Source organism: Rhynchophorus ferrugineus, unplaced genomic scaffold (assembly GCF_030347505.1).
Source record: "Rhynchophorus ferrugineus isolate W39M unplaced genomic scaffold, kcgeb_rfMv2 rfM6, whole genome shotgun sequence".
Taxonomy (NCBI): domain Eukaryota; kingdom Metazoa; phylum Arthropoda; class Insecta; order Coleoptera; family Curculionidae; genus Rhynchophorus; species Rhynchophorus ferrugineus.
In genome coordinates this window covers 4,706,141-4,729,831 of record NW_027472585.1, presented here as the reverse complement: position 1 = coordinate 4,729,831, position 23,691 = coordinate 4,706,141, and the positions used below count along the sequence as shown (strand labels likewise).

Genomic DNA, 23,691 nt, shown 5'->3' with positions numbered 1-23,691 from the left:
TAAAACCATGTACTCCCAATGGAGTAAGTATAATGTATATAAAAATGAACATAATATATAAATGAAAAAATTAAATAAATGAAAATAAATATTTATTATAGTAACTATAATTAGCCAAAAATAAATATCAAGTCTGTTGTGATAAAAAAAACGTCAGAATGGTTCATTTCAGAAAATATATGAAACTCACTTTCTTTAATAAGCGAACTTTTTCTGATATATTTGTATTTTTACAGTTTACATTGATCTATATATCAAAAATACGGTTTAAAATGGCAATATATTTTGTTGCATAGTGTTCGGAATGTTTAATAAAACGTTTTCTTCTTGCGTGGGATTTTCGTATGAAAAGTTATTTCTCCAATTATAATTTACGATATTTTCCTGTATACTTCGAATTTTTTGATAAAGGTAATTTTTAAGCAGTTACTAAATTTTATGATTGACAAATTTGTATCTGAACTTATATCTCGTATTTACTTTTTTTCTTGTTTACAAAGTCCTGAGTCTCATTGGAAAGAAATATCTGTTTTATTAATATTCTTACTTTATTTCCTGTAAATAAATTAAATGCATAATTTATATTCTATGAAATGTTTTATGATATTATTTGGCTAAAACAATAGACCAAACTATTAAAATCATACATTACAACCAGAATGTTTGGAGTCAAACAAGAAGAAGCTTATTCAACAATAAAAGATGCTAAACCAGGTGTACCACAAGGAAGTGTACTGGGACCAATGCTTTATCTACTTTACACTTGTGATATACCACAAATGAAAAATATCACGATGGTTACATTTGCTGATGATACTGCGATTATAGCTGTGGGCGGCAATAGTGAAGAATCCTCACGAAAATTACAACAGGCAAGTGAAAATATAAATAATTGGACACAAGCTTGGAAAATAAGAATTAATGAAAGTAAATCTGTACATGTGCAGTTCACCTATAAACAGACCGTACAAGCACCAATAACATTAAATAACACTATCATTCCATATAGGAACAACGCTAAATATCTCGGAATGAATCTCGATGCAAAACTTCGCTGAAAGGAACATATAAAGAAGAAAAGAAAAAAACTGGAATTGAAATATAGGAAAATGTACTGGATAATTGGAAGAAAATCACAATTATCTGTACACAATAAATTGCTATTATATAAGCAAATATTGAAACCTATATGGACATACGGAGTTCAATTATAGGGATGTTCTGCAAAGAGTAACATAAACAAAATACAAAATTTTCAGAACAAAGTCCTGAGAGGTATTGTGGGTGCACCCAAATACTATAAGACTGATTACCTACATCGAGACCTTCAGATAACCACAGTCAGTCAAGAAATCAAGAGAAATGCAAGGGGGCATGAGGAAAGAAGTTTGCAACTTTTGGATACCACCAGAACAGGATACAGGCTCAAAAGAATCAAACCATCTGATCTTGTGTAGTGTTGTGTAGTGAGGTGTATATATTAAAAAATTAAGCAGTGACATGTATAAACATTATTTTACCAGAGACTAAGTTAGGGCCGAGGGGTCTTCCTAGTTATATACCTTATATTTAAGTTAGAATAAAGACAAAGTGTAGGTTAGACGGAAACGACTAATAACAATGTATTAATTAAATAAAAAAAAATGAAGTTATTAAACATTAATATATCTCTCAGACTTATTTACTACAATGTCATATATTAACATAAACCCATGTTATCGAAATCTGTTAGATGTCTTCCCATATATCGAAATATTATGTTTTTACGACAGACGTCTATAAGGCTATTAATAGAAAAAAAGTGACGAAAATGGGCGAGTGTTATTTGGACGAGTCTCATAAAAACCCAGATAAAAACAATAAAAAAAATTCGAGTTTATCTTAGCACAAATATATTACTAAGTGCTATATTTATGACACACTACCTCTCATATGAATTAAGTAAGTCGAAACTAACCCAGCTGGACCCATTTTACTAAATAACTGGACGCGGTCCTTCCACAGCTCCATCATAAATAAGGCGGTATCATATAAAGTACTTTGATTTATCTGGATATAGTCAACTAAGTCGTATTTTTATTGGATAGAGGGTCGACCCAGATTTCTAAGTGGAAGGGTTTCGTATAAACCGGATCGGGAGTCTATTTTAGCGTCGCTTTATTAGTGAGGATTTTATCTCATCCTCGTTGAATTGAGTGTAGTAAGCAGTGCATGTTCCGAAAGCATATTTCTGCGAGATAATGTTGGTATTTTGTTTCGATAAAAGTGCAGAACTTATATTGCTTATGCCCGTAGACAACAAAAATGTGAAATAGAAATCTTGTCAACCGTCTATTTTCGAGATATATAATTAATTTTGTTGAAAAAACGTTACATATAAGAGGAAATAGTTTCTAGGAATCTCTATACCAACGTGTACGGGTCATTACCTTTTTTTCTTAAAAACACTACATAATTTTCAAGAAAATGAGAAAATGTATTTATTCAAAGTGTTACATCTTATCCACCCTGATACTCTGACTCTCACACCCAATACTGTTAGAGCTATTTTCTAACTTTCGCTTGCGCTTCTCTGCGACGAGCGCGTGTTTCATGGAAGCGATAAGTTGATAGTCGGACAGGGCAAGGTCTGGAGAGTATGGCGGGTGCGATAATATCCATAGCGGGTCCCATCCAAGAGCTTTAAACGTTTCTTTGACCGATTTTGATTGATGAGACGGCGAGTTATCGTGCCATAAGTAACCTTTAACTAATTTTAATTTAGATTATGTTCTCTCATATGTAGCTACAGAAATTGGTGTTGTTAATAAAATAAGCTATGCAATGTTAATGTTTGGGAATGAATATGTTAAATTATTTGTCATAATTTTTTCAAAACATTCAGAATTTTTAGCTACAATTATATTAACTTAGTAGCAGAAATAAAATTTGTAATCTATAAATTAGGAACGACTAAAGTAGACCGTGATGACTGAATTTGCACTTATAATTATATTAAATTATTTCTTCCCCTCCAAAAAAATGTATAAATCAAAAGTATAAAAATTGTATTTCTTAAATAGGACAGAAGAAGTGAAGGTTTTTTTTGGGTTTTTAAAATTGTAAGTCACCATCACAGGAATATAAAAGTTCTCGATATAATCAGGAATATATTAATACAAATTAGAAGATATATTACCGCAAATAAGGCGTCGTGTCATCAGCCGAGCCAAAAGAACAAGATGTTATAAAATATTTTACCGCAAAAAAAACCTTAATCTACTTGGAAAAATCTTTAATTAACTTATCGAGCCCACAATACCGTAACCCGGCAAACTTCCATCTTAACGCCTTCCAAACATAAAAAATGGCGAATTCCCATCTGTATTTAACATCTAAATTGGCAATTAGTTTTAAAATATTACCGAGGAAGTTGCGGCTGTTTAATTAATAATTTCGTGTACCTCATAAGAATGGCAAACAGATATTTTATTCAGAGTAACCCTAACGTACCAATAAAATTGAACAATTCAGATCAAATTCGCGGTCTTTTCATCAACTATTTATAATTCACATATAATAAAAATATGAATATAGTGAAGCCTCCTATGTTGGCGCAGTGATAAAGACGAAAGGACGGTCGTGAAGGTTGTTGTGATAGTCGCGGGTTCGTTATTAGTAAAATGACATTTAACATTTGTGATTGTTATTAGACAACAGTGCAAAATCTAATAAGGAAAATGATTCCAGATACGCTAGTAACGAGGCTGGGTAAAAACGGATGTCTTCTGGGATGATCTTCAAGTTGACCACTCGCCAGTCAGTGATTCAGAGCCCATGTTAAATAGTAGATCCAGTCCAGATAATCCTTAGTTTGTAAAAAAGAGACAATAAAATAGAAGAGAAGAACAATATATTGAAGAAATATTTATTATTTATTTATTTATTATCCTCATAATAACTCTCGACCCACCAACCTGATGTTTTTTAAAGTATTTACGAACTTCGAGGTGGCTACATGACAATTATTAGCTTGTTTGTGCTAATATATGCTAATATAAAGAGAATATAACGATAAATATGGTAGTATTAGTTGAGTCAAGTTAAGAAATAAATAAATAGAATAGGTGTTTATAGATACAATAAATATACACAAATAATTTAATGTGTTAAAACTTGAACTGCCGCCAAGTTGTTGAGGAAAGAAAGACTCTAGAAGCAGAAAATATACTGTCAAATTAAAATAGATTAAAGTTATTTGCAAAATTAATGTTCACGTGATTGTTTATCTTGTAGGTTCGAAACGGTTTTGTTAGTTTGAAGAAAACCGAATGCTTTTAGAAGCTAAAAACATACTTATCTAGAAATACCTGAACATATTTTCTGACTGCTAGAATGACTGAGTAAGACTCATCGATACATTAACGAAAGAAATGGCGACTTGTTGAACGGCGATGTAAAACTACACTGAGGTTCCAAATCCTATCTCTAGACATAGCGCTTGTTGAAATATTCAATCTTTACAGGAACCAGCTAAAGAAACTATCAAAAGGATGTAAGCGGTCGTTATCCCACCTGCACAGCTTATCGCTGTCTCATAGTCTGTAGCTTGGATCTCCATTTTACCTTTATCGGTCTTTTAAATGACACTGTTTCTACCCAAATGTCCGTGATATTCCTAATGGTTTCCTAGGTTATGGCCACTCCAAATACATATAGTCTCTGGATGGGTACAACCTACCTTGTGGTCGTTCACCGTGAAGAGCAAATCTATGACCAAATTCTAATAGGCTATGTTAGTTCAGAGCATCTTTAGGCTGCCTTTGATACCTTTACATCCTGAGCTGTTATGTTTAGACTAAAAATCCACGGACTAGAGTTGTTTTTTAAGGGTTGAATGTTCTCTAGTAGGAGTAATATGGGCCTATGCGTCTTAGAGCACCTAAAATCTACCTACTGTGGTCTTATTGCTTCAGGTGCAATAATTTTACCTTAAGTATATCGAGGAATGCCTTGAGTAACTGAGGAACTGTTATCTTTTCTTAATAATTGTTTTGGTTCCAGTTAATTTAATGAATTTAAAAGAGAACAGTCTTATAATCATCCCAGAGTCTTAGTGACTTCGACAGTTATGAAATGTGAAAAGGTTTAAAAAGCAAAGGCGATTAATTTACTTTAAAAACTATTTCATTTTAAGAAAAGAAAAAGTGGCGACTTATCGAACATCACCATTTCGTTACAGATATCTAATTAGTATCAAAAAATATGTTTACTAATATAAGAGATAATAAGAAAACATAAACAAAGGTGTTATAATTTAATATCTGTACAATAATAGTTGACAAGTTGCCAAATTGAAATCATCGAACCACGACATGAAATAAACAACTTCAAAAAACAAAAAAATTATTACAATGATTAATATAATTTCTATACTGTAAGAAATAAACAGCAATTTAGTATCTTTTAGGTTTTATGTGATTTTAAGTTACTCTAGTAGGAATAACATTCAATTTCCTGTAATATTTTTCGAAACCACACACAATTTTACAAATTAAAAGGATATGTTGTAAGTTAGTAATGGTATATAAAATTATATTAGTATTTTTGCCGCTTAATAGCTCTAGATCATTTTTATGGACCCAACTGTCGCAATTAAAATAAAAAGAAATAAAACCGTACGAGAAACCGTATGTGTAGCTGTAACGTTTACTGTTACGTTAGACGAGGTTGGATTTATTTGGCAGACGTCTTTACCAGCGATGTAAAAGTCAAATAGATGGTGGTAAAATTAACGACCTCGTAAACATAGACAGCGATCTTTGACGCTAGATTTCGCAATAAAACCACGGAGTTACGGAGTTATTTCGCGGAGGAAATTATCCGAGACTTCAATCTTAATTTCCATCTTTTGGAGGTGCTCAGATTTTTTCTTATACGATCGTGAATCTTTTTATTATTATTATATCACATAAAACGCTTCTTTTGAAATAATTGGTTAAGTAATATTTCGTAATATTATAATCAAATCTACTATTTATATCTATGTATTATTTATAACATTTTAATTAGAACTAGTGATCGCCCTGTGGTTGAAATTCGTTCACAATTTATTAAGTTAATCAGGTTTCTCACATATCAGAGTAAAGGGAAAAATTTAAAAATGATATGTTACTACAACTTGTATTCACAATTCAACTTGTTTTAAACCTGCAACAGCTTCATAGCGTTAAATATAAGTATACATGATCTTTCTTTACTTTTTTGTTGTAAACATAATTATGGAATAAAAAATTAAGTAATACGTTGGTATATGAAAATAGAGAATATAGGAATAAAACAATTTTGAAATTAATATTTTTTAGCATGTATATTAAAACAATGACGAAGACAATTAGGTAATTTTTTTACCATTTATATATATATATATATCCATAAAGTAAAAAGTTGAAATATTAATATATCATATAGTCACATTTATTATAACATTAATTAATGCTTTAAAATGCTTTTTATTGCCAATAGATGATTTATTTTATTTGTCACTTAACTGTTGCATATCTACATTATTTCATTTATGCATTCATATAGTCTTTATCTCTTATCCATATTTACCATCTAAGGTACGATAATCGAATAAGTATTGCAAAAACAATAAATAAATCAGACTGATTGAAAATATAGTTCCTTTACCTAAATGTTTAAATAAATCTGTATGTACGACGTTGCCAAATTTTGATTTTCAAAATTACGCTTCCATAGTTAATTAACGGATAACAGAAAAGGTGAATAATCTATCTAATTCTATCTATAATCTATATTATATAACTGAAATCATATAATGATACTTATTGCCTACGAGCAGATTGTTGACGTTCTAGGAGATTTTGTATCACTGGTCTGATGGTTACTTGGCTACTTGATTTGGGCGTATTTCATTTTATTGGGATTTATTTATTTATAGAGCATATTACAAAAAAAAATATGCCTTTGGGCCTCAAAATTCTTCATCAATATAAGCTTTGGTGACGCCTCCGGGTGCTCCTCTTTTCCTCAAAGAGGTAAGCAATATTTTCGATAAGCTGATTAATATGTTTATAGATAAAGCGATAGAAATCTGAAATCTGAATAGAATATGAATAGTAGAATAATGTAGGTGAATGTAGGTGTATACGAGTTCCTGCTCTATCTCTACTGGTTCTACTTTAGCCCGAATATATTTTTGCCATGGCTAGGTAATATTGCTGGAAGAATGTCCCCTTCGAACATAGGGTGATGTTACTCCTAAATATCAAATTGACATCGCTCGACCTTACTTTATCAAGATCGAGACCTTTAATAAAACCTTTTCTTCCTTAATAAATTTGTTGAACATAAACTGGTCCTTTCCCAATTAATTTGTAGATGGTGCCATTGCCCTACTCTCTTGTACCTATAATATGTGATTGTGTAATATCTATGTTATATTACATATTTGTACATTACATGTTTTAAATTATAGTCGTTTAAAAACTTTTGTTTTTTTAGTGACTTTAAATATATGTTCATTTCATTCGGATACCCAGATAAATTTTAAATTATGCTTATAATGAATATAAAATCCAAAAAGAAATAATATAAATTAAACAATAAACGATCACTATATAAAATGAGATAATATATAAATACATAATGTAAATTTAAAATTAAATTAAATTAAAGTGCAACATATGTAACACAGTGGATAAATATAAAAATTTAGATAAAATATAAAAATTGTACTATAAAAGCAGATCTAAAATAATAATAATTTAATAAATATACTTCATAATACACAATATGTTAATATGTTTATGTTTATATTCAGTAGATAACCAGTAGATAAAAGCATTGGATAAAAAGTTGTTTTGAATATTTTATTCAAAAAAGTTTAATTATCAGATTGAAAATTATTCTGATTTCAGCTTGTCAACAATGTATTGAAAATTGAATCATTAGTTGTAGCAAGAAAAGTTTATTCATATATTCTTCAACAAATTAAAATTAACTTATTGAATAGAATATGACACATTAGAACTCCTTTATATATATATATATATATATATATATATATATATATTACATACCAGTAGATAAAAGACTTCCAGAACTAACCGTAACCAGTGCATTGACTAAATTACAGACATTTATTTACATTTCCACGATATTTAAAGAGTTTGCTAAAGTCTAGGTGCATCCGGTGCGCCAATTTATTTCGGATGCGAATTCTCTTTAATGTCGCAAATTTAGAGCCCGACTTGGGGTTTATCTGGCGAGACAGCGACGGAAACGTGCGGTTCTTTAATATTCCACAACGGAAAAAAGCCGTAATTCTATAGATAAGTACATTTACGATGATTGTTTATATACCGTCTGGGGTCTGAAACTCACTCCCTATCCTGTTATTTTATTTCCACTTTTAGTCTCGTTGTGAATACGGTATGGAATATTTCAATCCTTCGTGTATTATTATCGCGTATACTCTCGAGGATGCCAAGAAAGTTAGAACTTATGTGCCTGTCAGAGATATAAAATGAAATTTAATGAGGGTAGGTAAGCTAAATTACAGATATAAAGCCAAATGTTTCATTTAATTTAAAATTATGTTACTATAATATTTTCGGTATATGAGAAAGTAGGATATATATATATATATATATATATATATATATATATATATATATATATATATATCATCACTAATGTTTTGAAGAATTTTGCAGACATTTGACAACCGAGCGATTTTTTACGGAAATATATATATAATATATATAAATATATTAGTATAATAAAAATCGCTCGGTTGTCAAATGTCTGCAAAATTCTTCAAAACATTAGTGATGATTAGTGATTTTCAGTGCTTTGCTTGTTTTGATTAATTTCAAATCGCTGCTTAATATTTGTAATTAGTATGGTTTAAAATGCTGAGGCCAAATAAATAATTAGAAACAGGTTACATCTCTAAGCGATAGCTTCGGATAGGCATGAGGTAAAGGGGGGCCCGTTCTTACAGATAGATGGCGCTAGAGGGCTAAGTATTGATACTTTTAAATATTAAGCTGTTGAAGGCTTTATTGAAAGTATTTTTATTGTGTTACAGTTTCACTGAATATTGGTGTGGCCACTATAACTAATATCTAATTAAATATAATAATAATAATATCAAATTAAAAAGAAACCATATAATTTTGGATTAAGCGAAAAGAAAGTATCTACGTACCTTGAATTGTTTTGCATATATGGCAAATGTATTAAGTATTAAGGATGTTCTCTAATGAAAATAAAAATACGTTACTTGGATGTACAGTTACGCCTCTAGGGATACCATAGGTGATTAAGAAAAGAGATTAATGTAAGTATAATAAAATAACCATAACCTACAAACTATTATGGCTGTTTAATTAAATGTAGTTTAAGACCTTCGATAATATTTGTATCAGATTAGATACTACTATAATTTCGAAATAAAAAAATATTTTATAACATTTTTGTTTCATTATTTTATACACAATAGATTGTAGCTATACATAAAAGCTAAAATAAACTAAGGTGCGTAAAACGTCAATGTTAAATGCGCCAATATTGCACCGTTTTTACATCATAAATTGAGATGATTTTAGTTCATTGCTACTTTGGATAGACTATATTATATTTTGTTGCATGTTGGCAATAGTGTTTTCGTTTAAATAAAGCGACGCACAACTTGTAGTTAGCTTGTAGATCATATCCCAGGGTATTATAAAGGGTATTTGCAAACGATCGGTAAAATTTGTGGTCGCTCGGATGATATTGTTGATTTGGCCAGCAATATCGCGATATTTAATTGATTTTCTCATTTACATCTAGCCGGATTATTGCGAACGAATGTCTCGACACCCCCAGTGATAAAATTTTTACCAGTCAGTCTAGAAGTCATATGGGTCTAAACGCACAACCAGGGTTTCAGTCTTGATATGGGGAGCATTAGAATATCAATGGACATCTTTACTTGCCTTCACAATAGCCATACATCAACATAATTAGACCGTTACTAGGAGTTTTAGAGTTCAAAGTGTTAGACCAGATATCAATCTCCGACATCATTCAATCAATTGTCAGATGTTTTAACACAAGAATTGAACAACATTCCGATGAAAAATATTCACCAATCTATCAAAAATTGCAGCTTTGAAGAAAGGTAATAGTGGCCCAATGTTAACCCCAACCTTGTTAATAGAGGTACAATATAGATAATACTTATTAGTTAATATTTATCCTATTTTGGTGAAAAAGTATATGGATATATGATCGTCATATTGAAACTTGTAAAAATCATACTTTTAAGCCTCTAGTTCACCTTCTGAGAAGAATCCTTTTTATTACTGTAAGTTTGGAGTTGCCAGAAGAGTTACCATAGAAATAATTTTTTCCCATGTTCTAGAGATGGAACATAGGAATCCTAGGAACTTACAAATTAACAATTTATAGGCTTTTATAAAAACTATAATGATCCGCGTTATTATATTCCTTATAAACAAGCCGTGTTTCGATCGCTATTAAGTTATGAAATAAAAATCGAGTTTGGAGTCGACGTTCCCTTATTGTTTCATTATAAGCCGAAAAATCAGCGAATATAACGATGGAAAACATCGATAATAGATGCGTCAATCTTCCAGTAAATTACCGTTCGATTTCCGCTTTTATAACCCCTGCTATTGTAGCTACGGAATAATTGCTTTTGGCGAAGAATGAAACGCGATTTTTTTTTCATGGAACACAACAATAAAATACTGAATAGAGTATTATATTGTTTAACGCTTATGATGATGAGGTATTATTCTATGTGTACAAAAATGTTAACGTATCCATTAACTATATTCACTTAATATCACTGTAATAAAATATCACATTAAATGAATAGTTTTTATAATTTGTTACAATATGATGCACATTTCTTTAAAAAAATCAATTATGAATTTTCGACGCTACAGATTTAGGTCATAATTATTAAAATAATGCATTATTATTATCATTACGGAATACTGGTATTATACAATAAATATTATGAAACGTATTTTGACTAATTGATTTTTGTTTTGGCACATATTTTTTCTCAACAAAATACGTCATACCCTAATTTATGACATCAGGACGTCACAATGGGCAGCATAAAATATAATTAAATTTTCTTGGTTTGAAAGGTTTTTCGGTTTATAACCTCTCATTATTGTTACAAATATTTTAAAGAACTTGAGAACAGTAATATAAGAAATATCTGGCCAATATCTAATTATATTATCTATTATATATTGTTATAATATATCTGATGACTGTACAAAGATGCAATTTTCTGGAGGACTGAAGGTGTGGTAGGTTCTCTGCGAGTATATATAAAGTGAAGATTTAACTTTATTGACAATCAAATAATGAATTAAGCATTTTCTACATTTTTGTGTAGAAGTATAGTCTAAGTCTAGTGTCCAAGTATAACTGGGTATACGTATAACAAAAAAAAAATGAAAAATCGTTACAAGCTTTGACATATTAAAAATATAAATTTTAAACTATTTTATTATATAATACATAATAGCTTTATATATATTTATTATATATTAAGTTATTATATTTATATTTTATAGATGTATATTTATATATATATAGATATATATATATATATATATATATATATATATATATATATATATATATATATATATATATATATATATATATATATATATATATGGAATATTTACGCTGCATATATAAATATGTATATATTAATATATATTTATTATATTATATAAACATACATAGTTTTTTGTTGAGCTGAAGTTAATTGCAAATATAAACAGATATTATAAAAACTCTTTTAATTATTTCAACTCAAATACTTGATATTAGTTTAAAATCGTACGTTTTAATATAAGAACTGTATACCATAACCCCTACACCATTTGATAATTGAAGGTACCTTCATTCGGATTGCCCCAACCCATTATATATTAAAATGGTAACCTGATATTGACACAAACTGAAATGATAAACCCTAATTCAGCGACATGATGAAATTAAATTGATACAAGAGGCTCGGTGGCCAACCGGCAACATATCGGGTAACTTTCGAGACGACATCGGCGACCTCTTTCATCGAAATTCAAATTAAACCGCCTTCATCGGTATTATCCGGTCCACAATGGCCGTTATTCTCCCGTAGGATCCATTATTGTTCCATATAAATCATTCGCACAAAGACAGATTGGTCGACAGCCTCCCTATTACTTAGTTTAAATAGAGATTCTCAGCGCCCCAGAACGTTCATATTTTTTTATGGTTTCGGATGGAGGTTGCCGATTTCGATTGTTGCTTAAAGGTTGAATGTGGCGGGTGGCCGAGCGTTATTTATGCTGCTTCGGATTATTGCTGTTCTATAAAACAATTTTTTCGTAGTTTATTTCGGTCTGTCATGTTTTACGTCTTGGAATAGCTCTCTTTTATTACGTTTGAACAATTGGAGGGCCTTTTTATTGCTAGAGCTCTGGAATTTTAGAGTTTTTTAGAGTTTCTTTACTTAAATGTAGCTTCGGATATTCTAGTTCCAACTTGTGTTATATATTATACAGCATTATATAATTTATTGGGGCAATATTAATTAAATTTCTATTTTGGTTAAGCTAAAATTATGTGACACTCGCCCACATCTACTCTCATTGATCTTAGTTTATTATATTTAGTAAATTTACCCCTATTAAAACTGATTAAATCTAAATATAGATATATTTGTAAAGCAATATTTTAATTTTTGTTCTCGTCTATATAATGTACAACCACATTCATACAAGGATTTCCATTTTCCTTAGGTCCTAGGTTTCTACTTATTTTTCCTTTAATATACTTAACAACTGTAAATAATATATAAATGTGCTATAAATGAAACCATACTAGATTAAAAGGGCAAATTACAAAAAATGAAAATAAAAATTATACGTTTATTATAACTGATACCTGAAGATGAAGATACTGATAATGAAGATTACCCTGTCAGCTTAATCGTGCTTCCAAATCAGCTGTGAAATGTTATATTAGTTGTTACGTAGTATTAAAGTATTGATTTTTAACAATGTTGTTTTTAATGTGATCCGTATTTTTATTTTATTATTAAGGATTTACTAAAATTCTATAATTTATTATATTAAGTTAAAAGAGAAATTATGAAAACTAAGTGGTAAATAATAAACAACACCTCAATTCTTCAAGACATTTATTAAATATTAAAACGATTTATTAATTACTGTAGACTGTCGTGGAAACTTCTAATACAGACATTGTCGAAATGTGTACATTGTTTCTAAAGTTAGTCGATGGTATTAAATTTTAGTTTGGTGTCGTACGTTCAGAATTCGACACAACAGTACAATCAATTTTACTGGGGTGGCATCTGGAACTTCATAATCTTACACGAGAAGAATTTGTCTCAAGCAGACAATAATTCAACTAGTATTAAGAAGCTTATTTAGTTCGGAATAATTCGGTTTGGATAACTTGTTTCTAAAAAGATTTTTTATGTGTGCGTCTATATTTACTATTATCAGACTGTATCTCTTGTTAATGTGAACTTAACTCATATACATAATACCAATTTAAAGAAGAAAGAGAAATTATAACTTCTAATATCTATATATGACGACAAATTAGAAAACACTTAACACACACAAATTAGACGACACTGCATGGCTTCAATCCAGACCGTTCATTCATGCAGACCAATTCATTATGTTATATGATATCCCTTATTATTTCATTACAAGCTAAGAAATCAGCTAATATAATGATGATCAAACATCGCCAATAGATGCATTAATTTTTCAGGAAATTATTATGCTAATAGTACTAAATTAGTAATATTTACATTAACCATATTCATAAATTTTACTATATTAAAATACCCTATTAAGTTAATATTTTTCATAATTTGCTATTGTACGATTCGCATTTCTTTATAAAAATGTTTTGTAGAAATATTGATATTAAAGTAATGCTTTGTCAAAAATACTAGGAACTATTCTTCTTACATGTAAAATATACACAATTAATTTATCCCTTGATTCACTTTCCTTAAATCACATAATATGTGGAAATACAATCAACTGAGAATCATTTCGGCCATATAGCGGACAAGTTAAAATAAAGTCATAAAATATATTGTCTATGTGATTTGTGGATGCTATGTTTTCGAAATGGTATAGTTTTGTTATTGCTCAAACATTTGGAAATTTCAATTAATATAATATTACCACTCCACCGATGGTCAAATCGAACCAGTTTACTGATATTTTCGAAATTATTATTGTCTTCAAAATCTTCTGGGTCATACTAAATCGACGCGATCAAGCAAAAATTCACCCGTATGGTTAGGATATATTTAAATAATCAATAAATTGTACAAATTACTTTTTTTATTTATTGCAAATCTCAGCCAATACACATTTAAGAGAAATTATGCCATTCCTTTGTGTAAATATGAAAAATCAAACATGGAAAATATGACTCCAAAACACGGAAATGAAATTGAATTGGAAATCTTGGAATTGCAAGATCTGTAGGATGGAGGCCCGGAGTTAGTTCTTTCAAGATTTGTTGTCCAGTGTCTATTGTCATCGTGAAGCCGTGCTGCCCCAGCATTGGCATGGTAAAGACGTTTTTAAAGACTATGGGCCAGTTTTAAATGGTCGTAAGCATTTGCTCAGTACTTTATTGTACATTAAGAGGGTATAATTTATTTCAAATAGCTAAAATTCTTAACCCAATATCCAGTTCTCTTTTCTTGTTTTTTGCATAAGCCTTCTCATTTATAAGTATTTTGATTTGTTTGTACATGTATATTATCTATTCCAATATATCTCATTAATATATCTCATATAATATATCAATATATCTCATCAATATATCTCATATAATCTCATTCAAACTAATTCCCCACTGTTTGGTATAATAATAATAATAATAACAGAAAGAGCATTAGAGCTCTCAAATGAACATTCTAATCAGCTAAATGTGAGTGATAATGATGGAATGCATAGACTAAAACGTTTTTTCTACACAGAGAATAAGCTACTAAAGTTATCTTGTTAAATTTATTAGATATTATTTATTCTAATAGGGATATAGTCATTGAAAATGGTCCTCCACTGTTTGGTATAATTGTTAATTTTGTTTTTTAGCTTTTACAATACCACTGCAACTTTCTCAGAGTCTTCACCCACAGCTATAATTGCAGTACCATCAGCAAGAATAAAACAAATAATTGAACAAACTAAGCCAAATATTTAATCAGAAAAAGTGATTTAGTGAGCAAGGAAGCGATAAGTTATATAACTGTATGACAACCTTAATCATATGTATCCCAGTTGTAGCTCCATTCCACTACCAATTATTCTAGTTAAGATACACCTACACTGTTCAAAATAGTAGACCATACACCTGTATTCGACGATGCTGTTATTGCCTCTAGACCTATGAGTTTATTTAGCAAGACCTATGAGTTTATTTAGCAACCTCTTCTATGCTAGATCATAGAGAATTATGTCTAATAATTCTTTGACTATGAAATCATGTTTATTGTACATTTTGTATATGACATATATTTGCAAAAATTAACACCTAATATTAATGCAAACATAGCAGCTTTGTGTCGCTGTCTTCTTTCCCTCACTCCATTCTTTCGTCAGCTTTTATTACCCCAGTCATTACGCGGTCCGATCAGCATGATCAGCTTAGTAATAGTAAAGAAAACGCTATCAACGCCGACGGCGCGAGATTGCGAACCGGTTGAAGTTCGGCCGATTAAAGTCTCATCAGGTCCGGGATCATAATTCAGTGTTGACGTTTATTCGTTCCGGGACGCAGTAATCTTGCGGGACGCCTCGCCATAATGCCATCAGCGTCGATCCTCGTTCCTCGTCTAATTAGGTCTGGAAATCTCCCTTTGGACGTTTTGCGCTATCGTTATGCTATATTTTTCGTCTTCCGCATCGTCGGTTTTCTCCGTTATTTGTTTTATGTAATAGTGATTAATTTTAAAATGATTCCGAACTATAACATCTTCGTATATAATATAATAATTGAAAAGCGAGTCAGTCAGTCAGGTCAAACGCTTAAATGGAATACTCAACCCAACATGTAATTTTCAACATCCTTTACCCATTATCAATGTTATCACAACATATATAAAGATATTGAACGGAAATAACTTGGCTTAAAACTAAACTAAATGTAGGGTAACAAGTTATCCTTGCACAATAATAATTTTCTATAGAAATCAACATTTAGTGTCATTTGGTCCTAAAGAATACAAACATGGGACACTTCTAGCAAATATTATATGCCAATATATGACTCAACAGTTCCAAAAGGGTTGCGTGCTCATCCGATGCATCCTTCTAGTTGTATAATGAAGTAACACAGCGTGGTATCTCCCTACCATCCAATAATTAATATAACATAAAGAGTGTGTAACATAAGAGAGAAGCCCTTAAATGAAGACACCAATCAGCTATATGTGAGTGATAGTGATGAAATGTATAGACTAAAACGTTTATTATCACCGGATCTGAATAATGGATTTGTTATAGATTTTTGAGCAAGATTTAGAATAGTTTTGTTTTTACACAGGGAATAATCTACTAAAGTAATATTATAAATTCTATGTATATAACATTTATCATAAAAAGCACTCATATAGTAGATTGTTGAACTATGTACAGTGAAAATAATTACCATCATCTACCGATTTTAGGTGACCCATGAATAGTATGAATGACCCATGAATAATATATGTCTGCTCAGAGTAAGCTTACCGATATTATATAGAAATTTAATGAAACAGAAATAGACAAATAAAATAGTAGATAAAAACTAATTCTTTATTCAACTTCCATAGACATATTTCGACAATCCTTCATATATCCCATCACCAAATTTCCTTCGTTTAATGAAAACCGAAGAAGCTAAAAAGAAGAAGCGTGAGAAGAGTCGGAGGTGATAGGAAACCAAATCTGCCAAATAATTTTTTTCTTCTGAAAACGACATTTATTTTAACAAAATTTTACATCTAATTGTTGAAAAGATTGCTATAAGAACTGAGTTTACTTTTTGGTCATATTAGAGGCATTTCTGGATTAGTTGTTTCTGGACAAGACCTAGCATGTATATATGTTACTAAATACGTAGTGAGGATAATATATGGGTCAGCATTTCCATGCGAAATTCAATTTTAGAAAACAGTATCTTGGTTTTGTCTTTTGGATAAATATTAAGACAAAAAACAGTGAGCATATGGGATAAAGGCGTGGTTTGGTGTCCGACTAGGAAAGATATGGAGGGAATTGTAACCGCTGAATCTTGCTTCTCTATTTATTTGATTATTATTCAATAGAGTTCTATAAGACATCATTTTTAATTTGTCAAGTTTTCAATAGTAATTGCTTTATATTCGTAAAATATCAGTCTTAGAAACTACAAACAATATTAATCGTTTAATGTATTACGTAATCATACTTATTCTTATACAAGCTATATATATATGAGTGTCACTAATAATATTTCGGAAATAAGAAAAAAACAACAACTACTTGAGCTGCGAATATATTTTTATTGTTTTTCAAAGTACTCGCCACGATGATCGATACACATTTACATACGCTTAAAGTAATTTTCAAAGCATTTACTCCATTCCGAATAAGATATAGATTTAAACACTCGGTGTTGTTTCTCACCTTCATTCATCAACTCACCACTTCGTTCCTAAAAATATTTTTTTTAAACCGAATGAAAATTTCTGGTTAGTTTAAACCATTCATATATTGTAACTGACGCAGTAGTCAGCATTTCGGATAGGTCATAAGGTTCTTTTCTTTTGAATTCATTCAGTTACACCGAACCAAATTAATTATCAAGAAAAGGAGACTGGTTGACGTTGGATTTGCAATTATACCTCAGTTACCCGAACTGTTTTTTGGAGTTCAAGAAAACGTATCGCAGTTGAAGCTGTAAGCTCCAATAAATGGATTGAAGGTGCTCAAATTCCCTTAACCATAAACTATTCGAACTTGTTCATTAGAAAACACTCTTAGACTGTGAATTATGTATGAAACATGTATGTACATGCATTTTAATCACTTTAATTAGGTTTTTGAATCACTGAAAATACAGTTAATCATAATCTAACGTATTAACTGGTGTCTAAATTCACTCAGAAGACAACGGCGTTACTGAAATGGCTGTGTCTTATCGCATTTTATGTACTTGTCTATGGACAATTATAAATGTAAAATAATAATTCGTAATAAGAAGACGCCTACCTGGACCATTGCGGTTACCAAGCCAGCTCTAGAAATATTTATATGGTGTGTTTGTTAACATTAAATCCTTTTAGAGTTAAATTTCAGTGAGTAATTGTATACTCGCAAAAACTTTTAGAGAGTTTCAAGATCGTTTTACCCAACCAATTTTTCTCAATTTTCTTGTTATTATCGCCGTCCTTCTAAAGTTGTTTAGAGAAAGTAACGACTCCAAATATAATATCAAAACCATCATATCTAAGTGCTTATAAAATATTTTATAAAACAAATTTAACCTGCTTACCTTAATTTTAATTATAGCATTTTAATATATTTAAAGTCCTTCATAGTTCCTAGATTCTATCTTGTCTTCTTTTAAGACTGTTCGTTTAGAAGCGAATAAACGCCAGCAAAGGATTATGATCCTAATTCCGATGAGCTCATAATCTCGCGTCGACATCGATAAAACCAACTTTTATATCACCAAGCTGTTGATTATGAATTGTATTAACATCGGCTGAATAAAACGAGTCGGTAGTACAAAGCAGATAAAATGTCCATTGTTACAGGTGAAGTAATATTAAAACGTTGGAAAAAGGTTGGGTTGTAATGTATTTAAGATGGTTGAATATTCATTTAAATTTAATTAAATATGAGACAGATTATATAAAAGAAATCATAATATAACTACCTAATATTAATATGTATGATCCATTTTTATATTTAATCTACTTTACTATTATAAAATCTACTTATACATCACAAAAAAATATCAAAAAAAAAATTTGGTTTTAATTTTGTATGTCATTTATTTATAATATTTTAATTACATCGATACATTTACTTCACAAAATATTTTTTAACAGATTTACTTATGTTATACTTTACCAAAGTTGCAATACTTTAAAAGTTTTAGTCGTTCTAGTGAAATTGAAATAATTTTTGTTACTTTTAACTCAATGAATAAAAATACATAAATATTATAATAAAAATGCAATACGCAGGTGAATAAAATAATTGAAGCCGGCTTGGTAGCGCCGTGGTAAAGGCGATGAGACGGTCCTCCTACTATTGCTATAGCCGCGGGTTCCAATCCTGCTGGGGCATGATCGTAAATTTACGTTTGTAATTGTTTAATATTTGTGAAAGTTCTAGGCAAGAGTGTAAAATCCGACAAGGAGAATGATCCCAGTCACGCCAGTAACCAGTCTAGGTAAGACCGGATGTTTTCTGGGATGATTTCTAAAGTTGGTCACTTGCTAGTCGGTAGGCTTAATGATGAGTATCGTGGTTCGGAGCCCACGTTAAATTTTAGGCCCAGTCCAGATAAACCCATAGTTGGTAAAAGGAGACTTTAAAGTATATATATAAAAAATAATTGAATAAGTAGTTTCATCAATAAACATTAATGGTATTACTAGTAATAAATCAAATAAAATCAAGTTATTGGATTTGTCTGCAAGTTCTTACTATGAATTATTTGTTTACGGTCAGTTAACTTTAATATATTATAGGAAAAACTTTTCTAATCTAACTTTTAAAAAGAAATAAATAATCCAGTCAAAGAAACCAAATTACTTTACTGATCTGTAAAAGAATTGTTTCATTTTAAACGGTATTTGAATAATCACAGAAGTTTACCGATTATAATTAAATATATAGCTCTGAACTTTCTTTCTATATAATAATCTTATTAGTATTAGTAGTACAAGGTAAGTAAGTTAAAACAAAATCACAATATTATCATATATATCCCTACTCTTGTTCGTACAACTATTTCTAGTTAATAATCCTTAATTTATTCGAACATGACCTAAATTCTAATATCGTGCATATTAATTAATCCAAATATGATAGCATGGTTGATAGATTTTGGGTTTAGCAATATCTTTGGCACTGTAAATCATTTAAATAGCTTATTATAATCGCCAATATTACAACGCCTCTATATTGTAATTTTAACCGGAACATCAATATGTAGATGGCATGAATAAATATCGGGTCCCATGTAGAAAATTGAATTTTCCTCAGTTTAATATTAGATTTTAGAAAGGTTTATTAGAATAATAGATTTCGAATATTGATATATGCCATATTATAATCCTTGAAATATTTAAGTTGAGGAAAAAGTAATTTCAACAATACTTATACAATAAAACAATACTATAGGTGGTTTAAAGGGTATACAACAACCTGTAGGGTATACTAGATTAAATTTGTTTGAAACTGAGTGCCCTTTGAAAATGGAGGTTTCAGAAGTTTATTATTAGTTTATTTTCATTAGTTTATTCAGGTAAAATGCATAGCGGGTTCATCAAAAATTATGTTGAGTTAGAATTGATTTTCTATCCTGTAATTTCGATTTTAGAGTGTAATCTTTCGCTTGTCAGCCAATTATTGAAAATATTTTGATATTCAAATCAACATATTTCATTTCGTCTTAATTATTTTAAACAACAAAAAATAGATATAATGTATAAAAAAAATTAAGATTTTTTATAGAAAACAGAGAAAATTAAAAAATATAAAACGAAATTTAGGCGACAAAAATGGAGTTTGTGAATATATACTAATTCGTTAGTATACTATATATTACAATTTATTGAAATACGTAACTAAAATAAAAATATGAATAGAATTATAATATTTTCTAGATGTGACAGTGCCTACAATATTACTAGGATAGATTAAGTTTCAAGGCTCACTTGATGACTGAGAATGCAAAACATTGCATGCATTGTTCATAGTGGTTATTAAAAAATATGAAGACTAATAGTATGTATTTGATAATAATATATAAGGAATATATGGCTATTGATATTATTTTAGTGACTAGGTAAATATGAAAAAAGATTTGTTATGTTTTTATTTTCATGATTTGATTGCTAAGTCTTGTCCATATAGCCAAAAGCTTGTTCCATTCTATTACAATAAACAATAAATAAATAACTATGAGATATTGAAATATTTTACATTTCCAGTTCTACAAGGTATTGATAATGCTAGGCAAATTTTCTTTAAGAGATAATTAATATTAGAAAAAGAAGCGAGAATGAAAAAACAACCTTTTACAGAAATAATTTGATTTATTACGCCATTTACAGCGTTCATATAAAAAACGGAAGCAAGAACCAAAACAAACATATTTAAAAAAACAATATATTCATCTCCACGGACTACATTGAAAGCCCCAAAACAGAAAGGAAATGGAAAAAGAAACTAATCGGCTTTTACTAGAGGCAAAAAAACAATCTCATTAACGACAAAAACATTGTGTTGACGTTAATCCCTACCAAACGGAAATGATAAAAATTACGTGTGTGCTTGCTCATAATGGAATCGGCGAGAAGTATAAAAAATGAAAGCGAATGCCGAACGATCGGGTTTGCTTTAAGAAAATTACTTTTTTTAGACCATTACTATTAATTTCTTATACATTATTATTACCAGTTGAGTTAAAAAATAACTAAAATATCTGTCTCATGATCATGCTTAATATTAAAAAATTATTTATTATACTTTTTTAATTACACTTTACTTTAAACAGCCTATTCTTTTTTTAAATAACAAGTGGGGAAAAGTCCCGCTACCATTTTGATTACTGCTTCTACTGATTTGATTTTGATCTACTGCTTTAACCATTGTGTTGTGTAGACGTCCAAATTTTATTATTGGATAAATATACGCCACAAAAACCAGCAGAAATAGTGACAATATTTATTGAAAATAATTGTTTCATTATTACCACTCAACGGAAATTGCGTCAAAAATATTCTAATCGTCCAGTGCCTGACAAAATCACAATTTATCGTTTACACGCGAATTTGTGACGGTACGATTCGACAGCAGACAAGTCTCGTTCTGGAAGACAACGGACGTCTCGTAAGGTTGAAAATGTGGTTGAAAATGTGGCTCTGGTGCCCGATAATATTGCAGAGTCTCCAGAAACAACCATTCGGAGACATGGTTCCCAGTTACACATTTGTGCACGCAGTTTAAGACGAAAAACTGATTTCAAAATATTACCGTACAAAATTCAGTTAACTTATTCAAGTTAACGAGTTGAGTACAGTAATGAAATCCTAGGGCTGTTTGTTGAAATTGAAGATTTTTCGTCTAAATTGGTAATGAGCGATGAAGCCCATTTTCTTCTCAGTGATCACGTCAATAAACAGAGCAATTAGTTTTGGGGAATACAGAATACTCAATTAATTCATAAAACATCATTGCATCCACTAAAAACAACTATATAGTGTGGTATTTATGCTGGAAATATCATGAGTTCCTATTTTTTTTGAAAATGATAAAGGTGTTGCAGTTACTTTTACTGCTGAACGGTACCAAGGCATGATTCGAAATTTTTACGTACCTGAAATGGAAGATCAAGGAAAAGGAGTGAATGGAAGAAGACATGTGGTTCCAGCAAGATGGGACCATTCAATTATTGAATGACGTTTTTCCACCAGGACTAATTTCGCTAAGTGGCGATTTAGCATGGCCAGCCAGATCTTCTGATTTAACCTCTCCAGATTTTTTTTATGCTTTATTATGAATAATATACGCCACAAAAACAAGTAGAAATTGTGACAATATTTATTGAAAATAATTGTTCCATTATTACCACTAAGCGGAAATTGCGTCAAAAATATTTTAATTTTTTTTAAAATCAATATTTTATTTGAATAAGCCCCAAACGATTTAACATCTTAAAGGCAATATTCGTCACAAAATTGAAGAAATTCAATCATAACGAAAAATAATGTAAAGACCAAATAAACTTTTTATGAAAATTAAACTTATTTATCTTTTCCTTTAGCAAAGTTATAGGCAATCAAAATGGTAGCGGGAATTTTTGCCCAAGTTGTAATTTAAAGGTTCCTTTTTACCAACGAAGGTCTAACGTGGGATCCGAACCACGGTCCTCAGCATCAAGCCTAACGACTGGCGAGTGACCAACTTTAGAAATCATCCCAGAAGACATCCGGTCTTACCCAGCCTGGTTACTGACGGGACTGGGATTATATTCCTTGTCGGATTTTACTCTTGCCTAGAACATTCACAAATTTTAAACAATCACAAACATAAATTTACGACCATGCCTTGATACCGGATTCGAACCTGCAGCTATCGCAACAGTAGGAGGAACGTCCCATCGCCTTTACCACTGCGCCACCAAGCCGGCTATTGCCACATTTGTATTTCATGAATATGTTTAACGTTTTTATTCGATAATACTGTATGACATGATTTATAAAATCAAACTAAATATTGACAATAAAATAAATCTTATACATATTTAATACGGTTCATATTTATTCCAATATCGTTTATAATTTCCTTTCCATCGAAAACCAATACGGAGTCGGGAACATTAATA

The 23,691-nt window shown here is 30.2% G+C and overlaps 1 protein-coding gene across 1 annotated transcript in view; it reads right to left on the bottom strand.

The window, feature by feature from the left end:
• The window catches only part of LOC143198879 (putative G-protein coupled receptor B0563.6), a 244,349-nt gene that overhangs the window by 154,005 nt on the left and 66,653 nt on the right, over positions 1–23,691 (bottom strand). The window lies entirely within an intron of this gene.